This window comes from Erinaceus europaeus, chromosome 9, assembly GCF_950295315.1.
Source record: "Erinaceus europaeus chromosome 9, mEriEur2.1, whole genome shotgun sequence".
NCBI classification, from domain to species: domain Eukaryota; kingdom Metazoa; phylum Chordata; class Mammalia; order Eulipotyphla; family Erinaceidae; genus Erinaceus; species Erinaceus europaeus.
In genome coordinates, this window is record NC_080170.1 from 121,912,247 (window position 1) to 121,919,369 (window position 7,123).

General features: G+C 45.5%; 1 protein-coding gene across 1 annotated transcript in view; it reads right to left on the reverse strand.

The window, feature by feature from the left end:
• Positions 1 to 5,663, reverse strand: part of RUNX1 (RUNX family transcription factor 1) — a 307,007-nt gene extending 301,344 nt beyond the window's left edge. The window contains exon 1 of the mRNA XM_060198664.1: positions 5,561 to 5,663. The gene's annotated coding sequence lies outside the window, so the exon portion shown is untranslated. The remainder of the gene's footprint in view (positions 1 to 5,560) is intronic.
• Positions 5,664 to 7,123: the final 1,460 nt, after the last annotated feature.

Below are 7,123 nucleotides of genomic sequence, written 5' to 3' on the forward strand. Positions count from 1 at the left end.
TTGTGTGGTGTTTTTATTAATTCCCAACCCCTTTCCCTTTCTCTTGTCAGTTCAGGTGTGGGCTGGGTTTCTGGAAGCAGAGAAGGAGGGAGCCCTGATCGTCCCTGGTTATGCTTTAATCTTTTCCTCAAGTCTCAGCTGATTCCAAGCACGTGCCACCGTGAGTCACACCAGGGAGACACCATGGTCCACCTGTCTCTCGGACTATTTGAGTGACTGCTCACAAAACACCCCCAGCAGGAACTGGAATCATTGGAAATGTATGTCCCTTTGACTAAAAGTACTGTCTCTCTCTCAGAGTTGATGTCTGGGATCACAGTCCCTACACAAGGATGGAGTTGGGACAACTGGCAAACCTGGCTTTTTTTTTACTAGCACTAAGAGACCGTTGATGGTCAGAGGGAAGAGATTTTATTCCATTCTCACCTTACCATCGATGCTTTTTATCTGCAGAGCACATCTGAGTCTTAACGACCTTCGATAACTATAGCGTTGTTCTGTCTTGTGTGTTTACCTGTACTTTTTCAGATTTCAGTCTGGCCCAAAGCTCTGTTCTCAAATTTATAATGAAAATGAAGTGGGCTGTATGGTGACAAGGAGGACTCCAGGATTTACTCAAACTCAAAGGTGTTGACACTCAACGATTGCAGAAAATTCATCTAGTGGGTACTGAATAGCTTGGAAATGGGCCCATCTCATCAAAGGACTCTTCAGAGAATTCTGAGCTTCTTGAGAACACTGCTTCTTGTGTCAATGTCAAGGTGATTGTCAAGAAAGTCATGTTTAGTGCACGGAGCTTTATGAAGTTTTGTGCTTGAGATATTCACTTCTTCCAGCTAGACCTTTGCTCTTGAACAAGAATCCTTCACTCTCCCTCTGACTCTGCTTACAGGTGTCAACTTCTCCTGAATGCTGTATGAGGGTGAAAAGATAAGTAGACAGAAGGGTGGAAGGATATTCAAGTTGGTGAGACTTATTAGGACAGGTGGTAGGCCATAGTTTTCTTTTTCTTTCTTCCTTCCTTCCTTTCTTTCTTTCTTTCTTTCTTTCTTATTTTTATTAGATAGGACAGAGAGAAATAGAAAGGGGAAGGGAAGAAGGAGAGAGGGAGAGAAAGATAAACACCTGCAGACCTGCTTCACTGCTCATGAAATGTCTCCCATGCAGGTGGGGAGCTGGGGCTCAATCCCAGGTACTGTGTGTATTTAACCAGGCACACCACCTCTTGGAGCCCTCTCATCCTCTCTCTCTCTCTCTATCTCTCTCAGCCAGCATGTACGTCAACATGTGGGTGTTCTCAGTTTTCCAGAGTAAAGTTTAAAATTCCTGAAAATCATGTTCTCTCAATTCTTTGTTGGATTTAAACACACAGAGAATGATCTCGGTCCCATTCTTTCCCCGCCCCACCTCAGTACCGTGGAGACTCAGAGACTGTAATATAGCAGCTAAAGTGCTCTAAGTATGTGTGCAAGGTTATAGGTCGTAGGAATGGAGAGGGTGGGAGCAGGAGCCGTTGGCTGCTTTCATGCCCCCCAGATGTTTCTATCTCCTCTGATTAGGCCCTTTGTCCTGTGACAATGGTTTCCCCTACTTCTGAGATTGAACTTGACCTTCTGACTTACTTTGGTCAATGGGAGAGTCAGCAACTTGATGGAAGCCAGGCCTGCACACTTGATATGCCTGCGCTGGTGTAGAGAGGGAATTCCGACATCGGGAAGGGAGGCCTCCATGGCAGCTGAAACCCTCCTAGGTCAGCCAGCAGCCAACAGAGCATACAGCACTCTGCTGAGCCCCAGCTGGAACCAGAAGAACCCCCCACCCCAGCCAAGCACAGTCATTCCTAGCAGGGCTCCCTGTGCTCCTCAGAGGAACCATAAATGGTGGGTGTTCTAATCCAGTTTGGAAAGGATTGTAGCATGCTTTATTGTGGGAACTTCTTTTGTCATGGAAGAAAGAGAAATGCAGAAAATACCAACTTGGAAATACTTATTGAGTCAGTAAGTTAATTCTCAGACTGAAAGCTGATAGGAGGAGATGGGAATTGGGGGAAGGTGGTAAGAAAGTAGGATGAAGAAAAAAAAAAGGGTGGGGGGAGCTGGGCAGTGGCACACTCGGTTAAGCAAACATAGTACTATGCACAGATCTCAGGTTCCAGTCCCCACTCTCCACCTACAGGGGGGATGCTTCATGAGAGGTGAAGCAGGTCTGCAGGTGTCTCTCTTTCTCTCAACCTCTCTATCTCCCCCCCCCCCAATTTCTCTCCGTCCTGTCTAATAAAATGAAATAAAAAATGGCTGCCAAAAGCAGTGGATTTGTAGTGCAGGGACCAAGCCCCAGCGATAACCCTGGAGGCAAAAAACCAACCAACCAACCAACAACAACAACAACAAAAAAAAAAAACACTGCACATTATAAGCCAAGGGAGGAGGGAGATTTTTCAAGGGATGAGAGGGACTCAGAATTTGATGTTGAAAAGGAAAACAAAGAGTATGGCAAGGTCAACAACTCCAACAAGAGTCACTTGAGTTGGGTTCCTTCAAGACGCCTCCTCAGACTAAACACAAGTGTGACATCCAGTTGCTTTTGGAAGGCAGACAAGTCGTCGTTCCTTCTTTGCTTGGAAGCGAACGTGAAATTTATTCTTCCACGTATATGTTTATTCAAATGCATCTCATTCGGTTCTTTGACTTTTCCTGTCTCAATTCAATTCGGAAAATATTTATAGAGGGGCAGCTGTGATCAAGTGCTGAGAGACAGCAAAAAACAAGCAAGCAAGTAGTGCACTAAGTAACTCCTTGCTGAGGCATTCCGCAGGAATGGATTCTAGGGTCCGCACTAGATGAGACTAAAGCATGTGACCCAGGGGTTGGGGAGACAGCACAGTGGTTCTGCAAAAGACTTTCAGACCTCAGGCTCTCAGGTCCCAGGTTCAACCCCAGGCACCATTATTAGTCAGAGCTGTGCAGAGCACTGGAAAAAAAATAACAAAGGAATAAAATTCCAATAGGCATTCCTTTAAGGAGGGATTTGGACAACATTATTCAGTGAAATAAGTGAGACACAGGATGGCAAGGACTGTGTGATTCTACTTACATAAGCTTCTAGACCAGAAGAGTTAATAGAGACAGGATGTGTAATCAAGGTAACCAGGGGCTGAGGAAGGAAGGAGGGAGGTGATTACTTAGTGAGCACAGGTCCAGATGTTAACGTTAGGAAAGAGAACCACTACAGAGTTATCTAGTGATAATTATACCTACAGTTAACATTGCCTCTAAGTTGTGTACTTACTAATGACCAACATGATAACAATTTTTATCATGGCGTACCAAAATAAGATACAAATAAATGGACTATCATGATTATCACCAGCAAACTCTTTGCGTCCATAAACCTCTTGTTCTCTCTCTACATGGTTCCACCCAGATCCAGGAAAGAGTAGCAGTGGGGAGGTGTTTATTTCTCCCTGTTTATGGCCCTTAGCAATGAGAGGTCAGCCTGTTTAAAATAGACACAGCCAAGTTGGCGTGTGCCTCTAGGTAACTGGGTCAGCGGTGTTGACCTTATCACCTGAGACTCTTACGAAGGTTTGCTGAGTCCAATGCAAGCTGTCGTCATTGATACAGCACCTATGATCAGAGAGGTGTTTCATCTTTGTTTGTTTTTGCGATCATGGGGGGAAAAATCAGGGGAAAGGATTCTGTGGAAAGTTCCTGACCCTTCAGGATAGCATATCCCTTTGACCTACTTCTAGAAGAATGTAGAGTTTGCATCTGAAGTGAAAGAAAGAAAGAAAGAAATAAAAGAAGGAAGGAAGGAAGGAAGGAAGGAAGGAAGGAAGGAAGGAAGAAGGAAAGGAATTCATATGCCCTAAGTTTCACCAAAGACTGTGTAGAACCACATGGTCAGATAGGCAAATGTGTACAGTCTCTCTCTCTCTCTCTCTCTCTCTCACACACACACACACACACACACACACACACACACACACACACACACACACACACACACACACACACTCCACAATTAGATCCAGAACATTAATATCACTTTTCTCCGTGTGGTCACATGGCCCCAACGTGTGATCGTGTTCCAATATATGATCTTTCCATGTTCCTCATTCTGGAAGGCAATTGACCACACAGATGACAGATGGAAAGGCAATCATTGATTTAACAAGTCAAGTGACCATTCCTTTTCCTCCCATATCTTAACACGGAGAGATAGGTGTCTGTGCTCGACCTACAACTACAGTGCTTTCACCAGTTCCTTCACAGCATATGTGCTCTCCGATCTACTCAAGGGTTTACTGAGAGCCTTGTAGGTCAATCAGAAGGTCACTGGTTCCTGAGTCCAAACTAGGGAATCATCCTGATTACAAGACCCCACCCTCACCCCCTTGGAATAGTGTGCTCTTTTTGCAGAGACACTAACTAGCGGGAATTCAGAAGACATGATGGGTGGAGTTGTGACTGTGTTGGCACTCACGTCCCCCTCCATTCTGTGGTTGCCAGGACAGTGCCAAGTCTGTACTACTTGGGAACTGGTCTCGAAGGCAGGCGGGGAGAAGTAGACACGTTCCTTGAGCTTCCAAGCTCTTTGCCTGTCAAAATCAGCACCTCTGGGTATTGAGATTCTCTCTGTTTAGACCCCTCACTCTGTGACTGAGAACGAGCTGCTTCTTTCTTCCAATGTGAACTGAAAGCATTTGGTAGAGTTAAACTATGTCCCTGCACCCCCAAACCTACACCTCCTTGGAGTAACATAATTGGGAGCCATCAATGAGTTCCAGGTTCAAGGTCATCTCTGGCAAGGGCATGCTTCTGTGATGTCACCAGGATAGGACTGCCTGATTAGATGAAACCTAACACCAACAGTATGGAATGGGATCCTTACTTTGCCACCCAGGGAAAGCAATTTTATTGTCTGTGACCTTGAAACCATTATGTTTAGTGAAATAAAACAAATGCAGGAAAGAAGTCTAAGCGAGCTTTCCTTTGTCCCTAAGTTCTGCAAGTGACATAGCAGACATAAAGAATTAGTCCTGGGTAGGAGTACACAGCATAATGGTTATGCAAACAGACTCTCATGCCCGAGGCTCCAAAGTCCCAGGTTCAATCCCCTGCACCACCATAAGCCAGAGCTGAGCAGTGCTCTGGTAAATAAATAAAAATAAAAATTAGTCCTTCCTTTACTACAGTTCACATTTTCCTAGATTAATTAATCTGGTCATCCTCCCTGATCCCAGAGATGTGGAAAACACACACACACACACACACACACACACACACACACACAGAGGCAAGTTTTGAGGGTTATAGAAGATAACAATACATCAGTGGCCTTAGTCTCTGCAGGCTGGCATGGATTGAACTCCCTCCTCCTCCTCCTCCTCCTCCTCCTCCTCCTCCTCCTCCTCCTGCTGCTGCTGCTGCTGCTGCTGCTGCTGCTGCTGCTGCTTTTTTCTTGAAAGCCTTTTCAAGGCCCTGGAGGAGCTTAATTCCAGGCTCACTTTGCCACTGGCTTGTCCAGCCATCAGAACAATGGCCGAGGGATCATTTACCTTGTTTTTCCGTGAGGGACTCACCTGCTGCCTACTTTAGGAGGACAGGCTGGGGCATTGTTCCTCTCCTCTCCATTTCCAAAGGAGAACCAGGACGTGCTAATTGCTGGGTGCCAGCTCCTCTGAATGGCAGTGGGTGACAGCTGGGAGCTGGGCACATTCTGTGAGGAGAGGTTTGGGTTTCCATTGTCATCTGTGTCCTAATCTCGCCCTCTTCCATCTGCACTAACTTTTGTTTTTGGTCTCAAGCAATTGGCTGGGACTGCAAACATAAACACCTCCATGTGCATGCCCTTATCATTGCTTCTTTGTGTTGGTTTAGGAAATACACCTGAGAGACCCAATGCATACAATGAACCCGGCAATTACCAACCACTGTAGGTCAGTGGCAAATGCCCAAGCAACAAACAGCTGAGGTTGGGGCTTTTCTGGGGGACCCTGACTTTCTGCTGCAACTGGGGCACTGTTGGGAGTCTGGGACTCCCTCCTCCTTCTGCAGGGACAGCTGATGCCAGTGCTGCCAAAAATAGGGGAACTCTGGGAACCTTTCTCCTGATTTACTTTGAATAAGCAATAGATAACAGGTCAGGGCCCAGAGTTTGGCCAACTGTCTCATAAAGGGGAAAGAAAGAATTTGAATACTTCTGAAATATTTTACTTGCTAAGTAAGTTTCAAAGGAAAAATGGTTTGGAGATTCCTTTTTTTATATAGAAAAATGTTAATGCTTTATTTATTTATTGGTTAGAGCCAAAGAGGAATTGAGAAGGAAGGGGAAGATAGAGTGGAGGTAGAGAGAAAGAGACCTGCAGGCCTGCTTCACCACTCATGAAGTGTCCCTCTGCAGGTGGGGATGAGAACTTGAACTCAAGTCCTTGAGCACTGACTGTAACATGTGCACTCCACCTGGTACACTGCCACACAGCCCCTGAGATTCCTTGAAATAAGTCTCCCATTATGATCTGGCATTTCTTCTAGGAATCTATCCAAAGATCACAAAACATGTATCTAGAGAGATGTGCTCCCACATTCATGCGGTGCTATTTGTAGCACCAACATTTGGAGACAACTCAAATGTCCAGCAACAGATGAGTGCTTAGAGAAGTGAAGTGGTGATATATATGAATACTACTCAGCTGTACGGAAGACTGCCACTTTCTCTTTTGCAACAACTTGATGTAATTTGAAGGAATCGTGTGAAGTGAAGCAAGTCAGAAAGAGAAGGTCAAATAAACACCAATATCGGATGATCTCACTCCTAGTTTGGTCTATTGCAGCAGATCCAAGTACTATGAGAAGGGGGAGGTAGGAGGGAGCTTAGGGGTTTGGGGACCCAATGTTCTGTGGCAGAGGAAGAGGAGAAGTTGGTGGAGGGTGTGGTATGCTGACACGTGTCAAGAGGAGGCATGGAGCTACACGCCTGGGACAACAGCCTTGTAGGCCATTATTTACCCAGTGGAGTGACCTGCCAATAAAAAATACAAGTGCATCTCACTCAGATCCCAAGATTTGCCTTTAGCAGAAAACCTACAAGGAGAACATAAAATGTTGAGGATGCTGCTATG